Source organism: Tympanuchus pallidicinctus, unplaced genomic scaffold, assembly GCF_026119805.1.
Source record: "Tympanuchus pallidicinctus isolate F22 unplaced genomic scaffold, pur_lepc_1.0 scaffold12, whole genome shotgun sequence".
Taxonomy (NCBI): domain Eukaryota; kingdom Metazoa; phylum Chordata; class Aves; order Galliformes; family Phasianidae; genus Tympanuchus; species Tympanuchus pallidicinctus.
In genome coordinates, this window is record NW_026294637.1 from 4,361,517 (window position 1) to 4,379,095 (window position 17,579).

Sequence of the window (17,579 nt, forward strand, 5' to 3'; positions counted from 1 at the left end):
CTACTTCAAACTATTTCTGCTGAGCTTGTTTTGCTGCCTTTTTTTTTTTTTTCTTTTTTCTTTTTGCAGTTTTGCTGCCTTCAAATACTGCATTAAAGTTGGAAATTATAAATTAAAGTAAGACCTATCTGTCTTCATAGATAATATAGCAATAGATTGCAAATGAAAACTACAGCTGTGAATAAGTAACATACATATACACAGATTAATCATTTGTTTATAAACCTTTTTAAAGAAACATAAACGTGAATATGGAAAAAGCACTGAGAAGACTTTCCCATCATCATGCTGTTAAAGACAGTGGTTGCTGACCTCTCTATCTTCACCATCAGATTCCTAAGCAGGGAGAGAAAAAAGCCAACACCCACCATCGCTAAGAACTCTGGTCATTCAATTAACCTGGGAGTTGTTCAGGTAGTGAAGTGATAAGTGCCACAATAAAACTTCAAGGCCTGTTTAACAGTTGTGGAGAGAAGAAAAGAGATGCTTCTGCTGATCTCACCTGGGCTACTCAGCCATGAATGCTCTGGATGTAGTACAACTGCTCTCCTGGATCCCTGCTTCTGATCCTATATGACTACCAAAAGACATCAGAGTGCCAATAAAAGCAGTAAAACACCAGCAGGATCAGCAGTAGGAGCAACAGCTGGCCAGATACAAGAAAGGAAATAAAAATGTACCATCTGAGGGTAATCAAGGGATTAGTTATGACTCATGAGCCACAACTCCTTTCTGGACAGACTCCTGCTTTGATCTAGCTGCATATGGTCCCTTGCTCTACTTCCGTACTAGAAAGAACAAAAAAAGAAACAAAGGAAGTAAGCATTAAATAGAAGCAGCAGGTACAAGATATTCAGAGCTATTTATATATTAACTACTTTGGGACAATTAGCTGGAATTAGTATTACATATTTTAGGATATAACTAAAATTCACTTAAGTATTCACTTTCATAGAAGAGGTTAAAAAATTAATAAAGAAGAACATCATTCATTTACCTGTGACTTTACCTAGGATGCTAGTAAGAGATGGAGTAAAGGATATTTCAAAGGTTTTACGAATATTTTGTCATATTTCTCTTAATAACATTGCAACATGTGTTGAAAAATGGTAAGAACTGACATTTCAAAGCTGAATTTGTCTTTTTAGCTTTAATTAGCTCTAATTATTTTGAATTTTAACTATGGGAGAAAAAAAATTGATCATTAGCTGTTTAGAAATTCCTTGCAGATCTTGGGTGAATAAACTCCTAGAATACTCATCCAGTGAATAGAGCTCTCTAAAGTTCAACACAAAAATAATTTTCCGGATCTCAAATCCTTTCAATTTCTGTTATCAGAATCTTTTTATATGTTTGTGTTTTGTTTTGGATTTTTTTTTTTTTAAGTGATATTACTCTTTTCAGGGTTCTCTTTCTTGTACATCCATGAATTGCACTTACCCCCTTGTACTGTTTGCTGTTCAATTACTATTATCATGACAATTTCAGTTCACCCTTTACAAACATAATCGTTGATTACATAATGACTCCACATTTACATACGGGTAATGCAATGTAATCTCCATAAAACTACATAACTAACTCACCCTTATTGTCGTTTACAAATTGTCACTTTCAAATTCTATTTGCAGTTTTATATTTTCTACAAAATATTTCAGAGAAGTGAATAACTTTGAGCTAAATAAAGTTCTGTGTTGAACCACATTAAAAATTGTGATTTCTTATTTACAGGCAGATTTTGAGATCAGATAACAAATTTTAAATCTGCTTAGTAGAGGCTACATTGATTTTGTATTACACTACTTTTTTTTTTTTTTTTAAGAAGGCCATGCACTATCAAGTCATAACATTTTCACTTTTTCAGAGCAGTTACTTCTACATGATAGAGTTGATATCAATTCTGAACTGTTTAATGGCATTATCAGCTCTGATGGCATTATGGTTTCAATTAGACCCAAAACTAGTTCACAAAAGTGTAGGAGTCTTTTTCCAGGTCCATCACAGACATTTCAACTTCTCCTATAGGCTACACAATGATGCAAATGTAGATTCCAGTAACAACAGTATAGATATGTTCCATAGATGCCAAAATATTATATAGATAGCCCATAAATAGACAGTATATATTTAGCCTCTACTTCCACCATCCTGTGAATGTAATGCCAGAGGGAATCATTAAGGGCAAGATTGGATGACCTAGACAGTGGCTGACCCACCCGACAGGCTTTCAGACTGAATTCTCTGGTCTGCTAAAGAAAGCCTCACAAAGTGTCATTAAAGCAGCCATGGAAGACAAGAAGAGAGTTCCCTAGCGACTCTGTGATGATGTAAGTCTGTCAGAGATGGCTCAGCTATTTGCCATCACAAGGCATTTCCTGCCTCCAGTATAAGAGGACAGTCATAAAGTCATATACGGAAGGCAGAATGGAACTGAATGTAGTGACCTTGCTACCTTTGGTCTTTCAGCAACAAAAGTAGACTTTCGCCTTTCTAATCAAAACCATGTGAATGTGAATCTTTAAACCCTTGTGGTTTCTCACTTTGTTCTGTGGCTTTGACATAACAAGAAAATATGCCTTGATGGCCTTATTATCTAAGCAATAAATCTATCGTAAGCAACAGTCTGTCAGTCTTCTATTAAATCCAATTCATGCATCGATTGCCTATTTTCAAAATTGTCATCTGTCACAACCCAGCCCAAACAAGATAATTGCCATCTGTAAATTTATTTGGTCTCTCTGATCCGTGTGTTCCAGAGTCACTCTGTTGAATTTATCCCAAAAATACTGCACAAAATAGGCAGTATTGGGTTTTGACCATTAGGTTCTGCGTGGAGATACAACTCAGTTCACACTGGCTACTGACTCGTCATCAGATACTAAAAACTTCTGTTTGCTGATTGATACACTGTGAATGGCATCTGCAAATCTACTGCAGAGATTAAAGTCCCTGTGTCAATTCATTAGTCACCTTCTCTTTATCATTGGGAAATGTAAAACAGTAAGTTTGCAGGAAATATATTCATTACTAAACCCCAGCTGGAGCCTTTTAAGATCAGGGATTAAAAAGCACATACACTCACTGTTTCCAATTAGGCACAAATGCCCTTCTCTTCTCTCTTCCTCAGCAATCACATGACTTCCTCTGCATGTGACTAAAATGACACATTGTGGCAAACTAATTGACAACTTTTTTTTTTTTTTTGAGAAGATAACTGATAAATTCATCTGATTAATTTCTGTCATGAGTCAAGTCTAGTTACAATGCTCCCACATAGACTCTTTTGCGGTACCCCTTTTTCCACAACACCTCTTACCCCGTTGTGGCGTGACCTTTGCCTGTGCTCCTCCTTTGCAATTCCCAGCTCAGAGACAGAGTGTATGACACAGAGGGGAAGGTAATTAGGTCTAGAAAACATAAACAAAACCAGAAACATCACAAGCTCTGTTGTCATGCAATGAAAAATCAAAAGGGTTCCAAGATTTCTGCAGCAGTCTCCGAAAGGCATGTAAGACAGTACATCAAATCTCAGGCATGAATAGTATGAAATCTTTTTGTCATCACTTTTTTCACCACATTTTTATGACTGCGCTTCCTGTATTTTAAGTGCCTGTGTTCTTTTTCTAGTTCAAAGTCATGTGACTTATTTACATCCAATCCAGTTTGCTTTGAAGAAGGTCATATTTTAAGGCTGCTTAAGGAAACTGTCTGCCAAGTTCGGCCTCATGACTAAAGCTAAATTCCAACAGACGCTCCCTCGAGATCTCAGTAGAGTCAATGAGACTTCTGCAACTGATCATCAGGTTTTCAGTCCTTAATATACTGCAATTATTCCTTTCCTACAGCAGGTTTTATAAAGTCTGATTTCAAATGCAAAATGTTACAAAAAGCAGATGTTGATTAATGTTTCTTGAACATCTGACCAAACCTTACTGAGAAAAAGGAACTGATGCACGATTTCATTCCTCTTACTTTCGTTAACAGTCTTCTGCGGCAACTTGTCTAGATGCTTTGTGACTAGTGCTGGTCTTTTCTCTTTTTTCCCACTGACATGCTCTTGCCAAGGATATCATTATGACATTCTGTAGTAACAAGCATTCTTCTGTTCAAATTTATATCAATTAGTTTGGGACAGTAATTCAATTGGACGGCCCACTGGATTTTGAAAGACTTGCAACGATGTCAAAGTGGCGACCTTTTTCCTCTAGTTTCAGCCAAAAGCCATTTTTTAACAAGGAGCTCTTGAAAAGAAATGCCACTTTGATAATTAGTTATTGATCACGGACAATGCGGCGACGAATACCATCGGATTAGCCAGACGCCAGTGGGTCGTGACACAGGAGTTTCCTTATCGCAATAATCTATGAAAAAAATATAGAATAAAGGTCATTAAGGCTTCTCTTTGGGCAGCACAACCTAGATAATTTCACTTCCTTATCAAAAATAAAAATACCCAAATATTCTGAATGCACTTACTTTTGTAACGAACCTGTTAAACTAACTTCTGTCTAAAGAAAACTGTGGAAGTTCCATCGTTATGCAACTATAATTAAAATAATTTTGATAAATTAACCTTGCTTTGGCCAGCACCAGCAGCTCTACCTCACTATAACAACATCATCCTTCCTATCCTCAAATGTCCATTAGTATGAATTTTGGATCTGAGCATAAACCAGAGTAACAATTATAGACTTGCAAAATAATGGACTTTTTTTTGTCTAATTTAGGAAGTATTTCAAGGCCTGTCTGAAATTTCTTCATATAAGTTATTTAATAGAGAAATACCCATCTATGAGTACATTAATATATAGATCATTTATACATCATCAATTCAGATTCAGCACAGGGCTTCTATTCGTTTATAGGCTTGCCTAGAAGAGTTTTATCATTTCAGTGTTTCATCAAAGCACATAAAAGCCATTATGGTCAGAAAAACAGAAGTCTGATACACTTAGTATATCAGAAGTCTGCAAGTCTAAAAACCAAACCCTAATTGTTTTGTTTCTCATCAGTCAGAATTATTTTCTTAAAAACTGATGACAAATGATACTTAAATTGGCAGATACTTAAAGTAAGTAATTTGATGTTAGTCAATGTCCCCTAAATTGTAAATATTTTATCCACTTACTATTGAATTATTTCTGTTTGTTTTAGTACAGAAAATGAATACAGTGGACACAGAGACAAGAAAGTTCTCTTAAACTCAGAATTTTTTCATGTTGCTTTAGAGTCATATTTATGGGGAATGCAAAAAGAACCTCATTTTATTAGACTGATCAACGTGTCAGGAACAGAATAATAATCTTCTCTTGTATTCAATATGATTTTGTAAAGCTCATTGTTAATTCAATGTCACTTTATTGTTATTATTAAATTACTGAATTGCTAATAGTATAATTCATTACCAATTATCTTTTTGAAGACCTTCCAGAGATTCATTTTTATTCCATACTCTATAGGAAAACATTCTAAAAATGTATTTGAGGTAACAATTAGAACAATTACTCATTAGCGACATAAAGGTAATCTGTCTGAACTTCTGTGATTTGAAAGTTCCTTCAGTTTGTTGCAGTGACTGCACAGAATCCAATCTTAAGCAGGAAACTGTGATTTCATTGAAACTGAAGGGACTGTGGCCACCACAAAGGCAATATGACACAGAAGTTTTGCTATAGGTGGATAAGGAAAATCCTGCAAGGTAAATGTGTTTCACCTTTTGCTGCTACTGTTTTGCCATTAGAACTCAGAAATAAAACTCACTTTGAGTGGCTAGTTTTCTATCTACTGTGAACTGCTGTTTTATAGTTCAGGTTAAGAGCATTAAAAGATTAATTGCAACACCACTCTGAGCTGTAAAGAGAGAAATCTGAAGCACTCCAGCTGACAACATACGGATGGTTTCTGTTGTTCCCATTCTTCCTTAGATAAGTACAAAAGACCCGTTATCACCTCCCTCAGATAGCCGATAGCAGCCTTTTTTCACTGTACAGATGAATACGTCCATCCTCTTATTTAATCACTGTAATTTATGACTGAGAGTTCACACTGCATACTGTAAGACAGATCCGTAGTGTATACACACACATAGAGGGTCCCTTCTTGAGAGCCCATGAAAACGGCAGACTATTCTGATGCAGTTTGCCTGCCTGGCACCCATCTCAGTCCATCTATTCTAGACTTCCCTACCTTTAATTACTGGATGCTGAATATTTCAGAAATATCTCTCTTTCCTGACACGCAGACAGGCAACAGAGGGACAGCAGAAATTACTTTTCTAATGGAGAAAGATCACAAATTCAGCAAGACGCTCATCGTTTGTGATCACCATCTATAATCTCCAGAACTCTTCTGAGCAAGACATTGGCACAGATCTGACTGTCTTTTAAATAAAGGGTAATATACATCTATTTAGCTGAGTGTACATCTTGCAATCTTGTCTCAGTTAATCAAAAGGCAATGGCAAGACTGTCCGTCAGACTGGTTGTTTGCATAGATACCATGGTGATGGGCATGTGATAAGATACGGTTTATTTTTACAACAAGGCAATAACTCTTACTTACATATTTCCCCCAGGGTGTTCTGAGGACTAATCTGTTAGTGTTTGCTCAAATCTGTAAAAGGCCATATAAGTGCTAAGTATTATTATTATTACCTTATTACAGTATTGACTTTTACCACATTGAACTGCGGTACTTTCCTCTACTTACGTGTAATATCACCATGAAGTGTTTATACTCCGTAATGTAAATGTTTCCTTTTGAAGGTGAGTTGAATCACTTATTGTTACATGTGACCCACAATATAATTTATTTACATGAGCCAGGAGACTCCAAAAATATATTCTAGGGACCTTTCCACTTAGACTCACACTATTACATTCTCAGTTTGTCCTGAATGTTGTTTGTTGACATGCATTTCCGAAAACCTGTTTGGCCAATTCATACAGCCCTCTAGGGCCCTGTGTTTTGCTGCACCAGTAGGCATGCTGTCATTACTTTGGCACTGAAATATAGCTGACTGTAAAAGCTGGGTTGCTATTCTGTTGCTGAATTCACCTGGTTGAGAATTGTCCTGAGAGAAAGACTTAGCAACTGCACAAAAGTTCAGCCTGCGGTCCTGTGCACTGATTAACACTTAAACCAAGTGCCAGTCTTCTCTCCCACATCCATGAAAAAAAAACAAAAACAAAACAAAACAAAACCAAAGCACAAAGCCACCTGATCTGTCAGTTTTGCTCTTAGTATCCATATTCCAAGCTGACAGACATACACTCTCCTCCTCCCCAGCCCTTACATCTGGATCAACGGGGACAGGCTTTCCACCCCTCAGAAGATTCACTTACATTAAGTGGCGAGGTGGAAGCAGTGAATGAACAATAGACGGCTGTCAGGCTCGACAGCAGGGCATGGATGTATGAGCGTGGAGCTGACAGCGAGGGCCTCAGAGGGTAAACTGCTTTGCTGGAACTAATTAAACAGATGAAATTATTACATGAATATGCAGATGTTGTTTACATTTTACCATATGGTATTATTTCAGGTAATAACTCGCAGGAGGATCCCTTCCTCTCATCAAGAGGAAATGAGTTGAAAAGGAGGCTCCACGTGTCACCTTTCAGTTGCTAGGCAGACATTGATATGGTAGTCTTCTCTCCAAGTCGCAGGGAAACTATTCCCCTTTTAGCTATATAAAACCAAGAGGATTTGCATTCTTCCTACTTTGCAGTGCTGCGAGAGGATGTCATTTTTTAAGCCTAAGTGTTGGGGTTACAACATTTTTTTCATTATTCACAGAAGGCATGCACCTTTCCAAATGTTCATTCCCAGTGTCTGTTTTATAACCAAGATGATGCTAATCCAATGGTCCATAGGTAAGAACTCACAGATCTGTCCAAATATGTAGAGGCTGAAGGTATGACATTTCTGCAAAGCCTGACATGTGGCTGTGCTGGTTAGCATTTACTGCTTTGCTAACCTGAAGTGTTGATAACAGAATCATTTCTTTTCAATAAGTTTCCATTCATCATGCTGAAAAGGTTGCTCCCTAGAATTATAGAGGCACAGCACTACCATCTCCAACACCACAAAAATTGCAGATTGTATTTAGGATGGGCAGCCAGCTAGAATATGACCTGACTAAACTGCTGTACAACCCAAAGATACGTACTGAGAACAATCAGCACTGCAACAGCCCTAAGAAGTGTTAACTACAGAGGGATGGCAGTGTCAGATCATAGTCAATGCAGTGCTGGCACAGCTTGTTTAGGCAGCTACTCATAACTATATACATTCAGAAAGGATAAATGCAGAAGAGCAGTTATGCTGTATGTTAATTATGAAAGCACATCCCAAATTTTGAACAAAAAAAATACAGATGTAGCTGCTGAACAGAACTAATAACCTTAAGGATGAACATGCAACTGTCCTGTCATTTTGTTACTAAAATTATTCAAAACTTCAATCCTAAAACAATGTAATTTTAATATTTTTACAGGCTGATTCAGCACCTTGTTTCTACAATGACTATTTTCACATCCTCTGAGGGATTAATGGCACCAGCGTTTGATTAGATACACAAAAAATTTTTGTATTACTCCATTGTTGTATTATTCTAAAAGTTCCTAGCTGGTACATGGACTAACTGTATCGATTTTTCCCTAAAGACTCAGATACTAGATATGTTTCTATAACTCACGGATAAAGAATAACGCCACGTTACATCACCACTGCACTGACAGACTGGTTGTACATCGCCACTGATACATTTGGCTTCCAAATTTCTTTCTTAGGTACATCATCATTTTAATAGATCATTAGAGTCACTGGTGACCTATATCATTTAAGATGCAAAGACATGATGTCAGTGGTGCAAACTGTGGTCTTGATTCAAGCTATCACTCTGTATTTTTGAAATAAGATAAACATTTTTTCTTCACCATGATAACCCCTGTAAAAATACCACTGAATAGCCAGAATAAATGCCTCTGGCCATTCTGAGAGTATGAATTTAAAAAATAAATAAATAAATAAATAAACAGTCCTGTCTCCTTGACTTCGAGATAGACAGCTTTATATGGAATCAGTGCTAGAAGTTCAGAAAGGATTTCTTTGACTTTGTCTTCTAGCATTTAGCAATGTAACATATATATAAAAAAAAACCAGAACAGATCACTTTATATACATTCCCTTTGGAGAGGAGGTGAGAAGACAAACACAGAACAGATGTTGGTCATGCTTAATGTACTACTGGAGGGTAGTAGATGCTAAGGTGATGATGGCAATAGAAATGAATGGAGTCTTCTGCAACTGCTATTCCTGGCTGACAAAAACGCAGTGAGGAGCGAGTGCTTCATTCCTCTGCTCAGCACTGCACTGCTTCACAGCCAAACACTGAAAGTAAGCACGCTGGATTTTTGTCCGGAAACTAGCACAAAGAATAGTTACTGCTTATTACTGACTTGTTTCCACTTCTTCCTCCTCATTTGGAATTGTTAAAAGCTGGCTTTGATCACTCAAAAACACATTCCTATACAATAAATTGAATCAGTGAAGCAGTTGGAAAAAATTCTGTAAATTCCTACAGATTATCTTGTCAAAGTGTTTGCCTTTCTTCTTTTATTCATTATATCACAATGTCATTATATGAAATATAGAATATTATGCAACAACATTTTGTTTCAGAAAACTACTATTTTTTTTTAACTAGAAAATAGTTAAAAATCTGGACTGCAGGATTTTTGCTCTTGCGGGAGTTCAATTTATCTCACCCCTTCCATATACCATTCCTTTCCTGCTAACAAAGTCACCAAAAAACTGCAGAATAGTTTTGATCTCTGGTTATGAAGCTCTGTGTATGCTCACAATGTACCTATATTTCCTGGTCCTAGTAAAAAGAGCCTGGGGGCAAAAGGCAACAGCATGGAAATAAATTCAAGAACTTGAACAAGAGAAGAACTTGCTGCGAGTGATCAGAGATGTGGATGAGGGAACAAATGAAACAAGAAGTGCTACAACAGAAGCTGAGAATGTCCTGTTGTTGGCATCACAGGAGGTGAAGAGCGGCTGCACACAGATCACTGAGCAGGCACTGCCTGAGGCTGCTACTGCTGAGCAGAAATCATGATACAGATATTATTAATAACAGTATAATGGGACTCAGAGGTTTTTCGATGGTGTTAGAAACAGCAGATGAGTCCTGGAGAACAAGGTTCTCCTTTATGCCTCGTCGTCATTTCCCATTTACCTCCAAGACAGGCTTTCTACAAGTCTTTATTACTTAATTACTGTATTCAGTGCTCTACATGTTGCATAATCTGAATATAGACTAAGTAAGTAATGTGTAAATGCAACACATATACAGATATTTAAAATTTCTACAATTCACATTTTTCTTTCTCCTATTTACTTTAGCAATGAATCATGACCAGTTATTTATTGGATCTCTCATCCACACTCACTGATCTAAAACCTCTGTCCACCTTCTGGTTATCATGCTGCTCCTTTAATACCATTGTACTGCTCTCCTCAGCTCATTGTCTGGGTATTGCGAGGTCACGTGGACAAAACTGTCCAGAATATATCCTGAACATCATAGTTAGAGAAATATTAGAAAGAAGATAAGCTTTACTTTTGTTGGTTCTTATTCCCTCCCATCTTTTTCTTCCAAGAAATCATTCCACTTGGCAACCACAAACATGCAGACACAGCAAGGCATACAATTAAAGGCAGCATGTTCATCAAGCATCTGTGAAACTTAGCTGTGACTTCTTACCTCTACCAGAAAATACCAGTGAACAAAAGGCAGCACGATACCTATTTATTTTCTTAACACCTGACTCTTTTCCAGGATTTTGTACTTCAGTTTGTTGCTACCTGACGTTTAATCTTTCTCTGGTGCACCCAAAATAAAGTAAATTGAGTCATAGCAAATATGGATTTGGCCTGAGGTGTTTTGGATGAAGGCCCAAACCTAAAAGAATAAATAATTCAGAAAACTTTGCACTCTATTGTACACTACTGCGTGTTCTTTAAATGGAAAAGCCACAATTGTGTGACATCTCACTTGTCCAAACTTCATGATAATCTGTTTGTTTTAAAGAGGAAAAACTAATACCAGTCCTGGAATCATGCCACATTGATTTCCATTGTAGTATTTCAATTTAATAGACAAGATTTGCCAACTAGGATCAGCTTTGTCTTGGTTTTCCAATTTTTTTGTTCCAAATGTTAGTTGTTGTTGCTATCCAGGGGGAAAGAAAGGTACTTTGAGTTCTGCGTGCTATGTAGAAACTTTTAGCAGGTTGTGCTAAATTCACAAAGCAAAATGGAATATCTGAAGAAGTTTTTTCATTGCCTAAAACGTCATTCTCATAATTTCAAAGTCTTTTTGCAATTACATTTTGTTTTTCCTTCAAGAAAAGAAGGAAAGAAATCTCAGATTCCTCCATTGAAAAGATATTTCTTGCACTATCTGAGGAGGACAGAGGGTTTCAGATGTGAAGAGTACAAAAATTGCAAATACAAGAAAAAAAAAAAAAAAGATTTAGAAATATTTTCATTTAGAGAGAGGTTTAAGGACCAGTCTTTGTGTGAAAGCCCATAAATCATGGCTCCTAATATTTCAGTTACCCCATCCTGCAAAGAATTCCACACACAGTCCCTTGGAAACTCTCCAAGAAAGCTGCCAGGACAGCCTGGAGGAAACCCAGGGCTCTTCTTTTGCAGAGTTCAGTCTTGGAAGGAGCTAAAGGCTGGATGTCCGGGAAACTAAGTCAGTGTTACAGCAGGCATCTGTTCATCTGCCTTGGGCATAATCAGCTCCTCTGTGAAAGCTACCTTCCAAGAAAGAACTGGTGACAGAGTAAGAGAAATGCTTCACAATTGCTTGTTGTTTTGTTCCCAATAACTTGAAATAACAGTTGTGTCCCAACTTTTCTTTTTGGGGTAGAACATTGTTGAAAGGTGAAATAAAGATGTAGGAAGTGAAGTGATCTGCTTTTAATATCCATTTTTCCAGCTTCTGGCATCCTTCCTGCTGTTTAAACTGAAACTCTGCTTGTAAAGATTACTAAAAATTCTCCTCTGAGACAAAAATCTGTACAGAATCACACGTCTGAATAGTTGCAGTGTCCATTTCACTGTGAAAAACTTTATTTTAGGAGTAATCTAGAGGACTCTAGAGAATCAAGAACAGCAGAAAGTTGTAATCTAAGCAAGGTAAGAGGGAAAGTCAGTCCAGTGATCACTGCTATATGACATGCTCTAGGGAAACATATCATGCAGCCCAGGCATCACTCCGGTAGTGGCACTAGAAGTCCCTCCATTCCATCCCCAGTATCTCCACAGTTCACCTCAAAAGTTTTTTCATCTGAAATGTAGTTGTTGAGAAAAATAATCCACATACATACCAGTATACAATCAACGAGTTCTTATGACCTAATCCCTTCTTCTCTTCCTGAAGATTCATAGTCCATCAGTGGTCTATGCAAGGTTCAGCTTCCCAGACCTGCAGACAGTAAAACTCGGAATCACAGAATCACCAAGGTTGGAAAAGACCTTCAAGATCATCCAGTCCAACCACCCACTTAGCACCAATAGCACTCACTACCTTTAGATTTGTTTTTCCAACCAGGTTACGCACTTTGTTTAATCTCATCAAAGATAGTCCTTTAACCAAGGTTAGTTGTCATACTTAGACATTTCTTACTTTGCTAGTATACAACTGTATAAACAAAAACAAAAACTGTATGTTTTTGAACACTGCAGCATGCAAGTAAGGCACAAACTTTAAGAATGACTGAATGAAAAGCTCTGCAAACTGACACAGGCACTCTTCAGCTGCAGAAGTGCTACCAGGAGAGCCCAGCAGCCTCACTGAACTGGCATTTGGTTTAGCAGTTGCCATTGTGTTGACTCTTCAGGGCACAAAACAAACTCTCAGATCCTTTTGTGCACAAAATCACAGTAAACATAAGCCTTTGGAGGTCGTGGCAAAAACATTTCCAGTACAAAAAGGTAAGAAAATCTTTGTACATGTACTTCTACATGCTACTGTGCAACAGAAATCTGTATAAAGACTTCTCTGCATGAAGGACTTGTAACTGCAAAATTCAAGCTTCAGCTTTATCACAGGCAGCCTCATTTCACTGAAAGCAACCACATACTTGTTTTTCACTGGTACCACTCTCTGCTCTGTGCCACACAAAGAGTATATCTTTGGAAATTCCTGAGTACTGATTACATAATACATATTGCAAAACTGGGACAGTTGCACAGCTCATCAGTCACTTGCACAGAAGACATTCTCCTTACCAGATTTTTCAAACAAGCTTCCAAAAGAAAAAGCATATTTTTTTTCACAGAAAGAAAGAAGTGCTGAAGAGATTGCGATCTTTATTATATTTCTACTCAAATACAATCACAAATGCTCTAAAAATATTTCTGTATTATATGTGGTAACTACTGTAACTCTTTCTGCTTTGTCAGCATCTACTCAATTTTAGATTACATTTTGACATTTCAGGAAAAAAGACATTCAGGCAAAATGGAACTGAGGAAAAAGTAATATGATTAGGACTATTTATATTTGTAACAGCTGTGAATGTGCTTGCTAATTCTTTGATAAGTTCTTGTTACCTTTCACTTCCCAAATGAATCTACACAAGTATAAAACATATTGGAGGCAGATGCTGCAGCAGATGAACGTGTTTGCCAACTGGTATTTTGTTTGGTTTGGGGATGGTTTTTTTTGTGTGTTTTTGTTTGTTTGTTTGTTTGTTTTGTTTTTTTTTCATCCAGGTATTCTTAACCTATAATGTTACATGCACCAAATAGTTCTTATTTCTAACACACTTTATGCAACATTCTAGGACACAAATTAATACAACGTCTCTTGATTTTTACCTTTCTTCTTCCATCTTTGTGTTAAGCCTCATCACACAGCCTTTACTCAGGTGAGTAATATCACTTACTCCAGAGGCACTAGAAAAAAATAGCAATAAGGTTCAATAAGTAGAAATCATATCACACTTGAGCCAATCCAGTAAAGATTTGCTCTTGATCTTCCTAGCTCTGAAACATCATACTGGAATATAACGAAACAAGAAAAACCTACTTTAAGACAACCAAATTTGAACCTGAGTAACTCACATACAGGAATTCAGCACCCACACTGCTCCATTCATTCTTAGGGGTGACCAAACACCTGGAAACCTTTACGTTCACTTGTTACCTTAATTGTGTAGTTTTGTGGTTTCATACTCTCCCGTCACCCGAAGAACAGAATATTTTTCACTTGAGGTTAATTGAATATGGGTTTCATGTTCTCTCTGATATTCACTTGTTTTACCCCTTAGAAGTCTGTAAGGGCATGAGTTAGTTGTTTTTAAGCTGAAGAGTTAATTCACTTTTGTAGTCATCTTCTGACATTCAAAAGGAGTTGGTTGAGTGCGTAGTGAACACAGAAGAGGGCACCAACCTCTTGCATCATCTTTACAGGTTGTTCTTATTTTTGAAATACATGAACGTACGCACATGTACATGCATACATTTTTATGAGAGCACGCATGTAAGCAAACAACAGTGTGATATAAAAAGACTGGAAATGTTTGGGAGCTCAAAAGCAATATCTTTCCCTCTAAGCTGCTTTATTACTGTCTTTTTCTCCCTCTTGGGCATGTGTTCAGCTGAGACTAGGCCAAATTGGCAGTCATTTTCAAAATGCTTGGCAGGCCCATGATCCCTGGGAGTTTTCAGCTGACATCTTTCTCTCAACCAGTCTATGCAAGGGTCAGTGGGAGACCTGACTCTCAGGCCCTGGCTTGCTCTGGCTGTGTCATGAGTCAGGACCAATATAAATTAAAACCTTAAAGCCATACTGTGAAGGCATTCTTTACCCCCTGAGGTATTTTTTTCCCTGTGACAGATTGCTTTTCTACTAGTTTCCTATTTTTCTATTTGTGGATAATACATGTCCCTTTGAGGTGGAAAAAGGGAGAACCAGCTGGCTAAGAGAGAGTTAAACATCCACCAAATTTTTTTCATATTTTTGGTAGATTTGTTGATGCTCAACAAGCAGTAGTGAAATAATAATAATACTAGGGGCTGCTTATCACTTACAAACAATAGTCCAATGACAATATTCACACTGACGGAAAAAATGGGAGCAGAAATTAATAGTGACAGTCCTGCAGGAAACAAGGAAGAAATTGGATACCAAGTTATAAAATACAGACTAACCCAATAGGCACATGCTGCTGTTATTATATTAATATTGTTAAAAATATCAAAGCACTTTAAAAATGGAATTGTACTGTAGGTAGATGGACAGTATTATTTCCACATTCTTTTAAATAGAAATTTTCACTTCTTGTTTGGCTTGAAGGCATGGATGTAATTTGTTGCTCAGAAATCACTAGCGGAATGCTGTGAAAAATAAGACTCAGGATTAAAGTCTTCCCATCTGAAGGACAGTATCAGGCTACACCGAGAGCTCTGTTATCAACAAAACCATCTGAGTCACTGCAGACATGGATTCCACTGATGTTGTTCAAAAGTGGGGTAGGCCACGTTTATTTAGTTAGTTAGAGAGCAGAGAGAGATTGTTTTTCCTCTGTGCAAAAATAGATGGAGAAAACCTAACAAAACTCACGTAAACAAAGAAATGCATATGAATCTCAAGAAATCTCACTTGCTGATAAACCTAATCCCACAGCACACAGGCACAATCCCTCTGACAAAAAAGTTGCTGGATGACTACATATAGATAAAGTGCACAAGATGAGCTCAAAAACATGAAGAAAAAGACCACAGTATGCTTACTGGGGACTAAGGGTGTTACTGCAGAAGCTGTTTTTTCTGCTGTGCTCATAGAGCACCCAGCATGGCGGAGGATGAGCCCTGACGTACAACAAAGAGCATGAATAACCACAGTGGACCTCAAAACAGTAGCACTGTTTTGTCTGAATTCAGGGGCTAGGCTTCAGATAATAGCAACAGAGGCAACAGGGTGCCCAGGGGAGTGCAGAGGAACAGGACAGTCATACACATAGCTCCTTCTTCAGTCCCCACGTGGATGCAGTGAAAGGCTGCTGCCTGTTCTTCTCTCCCCTCTCAAATGTCTGTACCCTAGGCACGTGAAAGAGGCAATACAAACAAGGGCCTTCCCAGCTCAGCACAGAGCAGTGTGCCATCCTGATTCAACTGACCAAAAGACTTTCTCAAAACCTACAAAACAACATGCTCCATTGTCCCAAAGCCTGTTTTCACCCTTCTTTTTCATCTGATTACAAACAAAAATATCTGTTCTCTCAAAGTGACTTCAAGCAAAGTCACCAGCCTGTTTCTTTCAAGTGCGTTTCTTACTGCCAGTAATTCTGTTTTTAGTAACGATGTGTTTCCTCCCACTTCAGCTTTCTCTCAACACTCAGCGAGCCAGACTTCCATTTTCTACCAGACACCCAGCTTGGACTTAATAAGCAATGGAGGTAAAATATCCACTCTTTACATGTAGGGTATCCTGAGGTACATACAAGCATCACTCTAAGATGTGATAAAGTAATCTAAAGCTGGGCCCAGCCTGCCAGTTCAGGTCTAAAGGGATTTGATGCAGTGTCAAAACCTTTGGCTCAGGAGGTCACCCTCTCTTCTTGCTTTTCTTATAACAAAGGCAGAGGGTTGTGGGGGGGAAGGGCTTCCTCTTCTTTTTTTATTTTTTTTCCTCTCTTTTTTTTTTTTTTTTTTTGTCTTGTGAATTCATCAACTGCTGTTTGTTGGGCAGCGGGTCTTTATTCAGCCTACTGAAACATTTTCATTAGATGGAGGCCTCTGAAGTGCGCTAGCGGCTGGGACCGCGCAAGTGCAAAATCTTAGGCCTCTCCAGAAGCCGGCTGATTGAAATCAGCACTGTGTCAGGGGCTGTCATATCTCAGAAAAGACATAAAACACACGGAAACATCAATAAGCAACAAGCCTCTGACAGCTCTGAGACATTCCAGCTGACAAGAAGAGAAAAGGGGTAAGGTTAGGGCTCATGGGGGATATTTAAAATGCCTAACAGCCAGCCGAAGTGTTGGCAGGCTTCAGGGAGGCCCAGAAAAGACAAGATAAAGTCTATCAGGTTATCACCTGGTTCGAGACGGATCCCTCGCAGCAAGGCCACGGGGATGAGACAATGATACAATGGCTTTTTTTTTATTATTATTATATTATTAGTATTTATTTTAGAGCGTATCGGAAAACAGGCTGCATTTACACTGAGGTTACCCAGACAACGTTTGTGCGGAAGATTAAAAAAAAAAAAAAAAAAAAAAGACAAAAAAGGAGAAGAAATGTAAAAGAGAGAAGACAAAAAGAGAATCCTGTGAGTTAAAGAATTCTGCTTCCAGCTACCATGTACAGAAATCAAAAAGGATTAACAAGGATTTTTTTTTTCATTTAATTTCCTGTACACCAGACGCTTTTGTTAAGAGATCAGAGATATTGCTATTTATTGAATTTTTAATATGATCTTTATTAAAAGGCAGCACACATGTTTGGTTTTCTATCTTTTTTTTTTTTTTTTTTTTTCTTTTTTAAACATA

The 17,579-nt window shown here is 37.7% G+C and overlaps 1 long non-coding RNA gene across 1 annotated transcript in view; it reads right to left on the reverse strand.

The window, feature by feature from the left end:
• Positions 1–284: 284 nt before the first annotated feature.
• Positions 285–17,579, reverse strand: part of LOC128075340 (uncharacterized) — an 81,110-nt gene continuing 63,815 nt past the window's right edge. Inside the window, exons 2-5 of the long non-coding RNA XR_008203780.1 lie at positions 13,903–13,980; positions 12,408–12,505; positions 7,344–7,467; positions 285–4,361 (exon numbers count right to left, since the gene is read on the reverse strand). This is a non-coding gene — a long non-coding RNA (uncharacterized LOC128075340). The remainder of the gene's footprint in view (positions 4,362–7,343; positions 7,468–12,407; positions 12,506–13,902; positions 13,981–17,579) is intronic.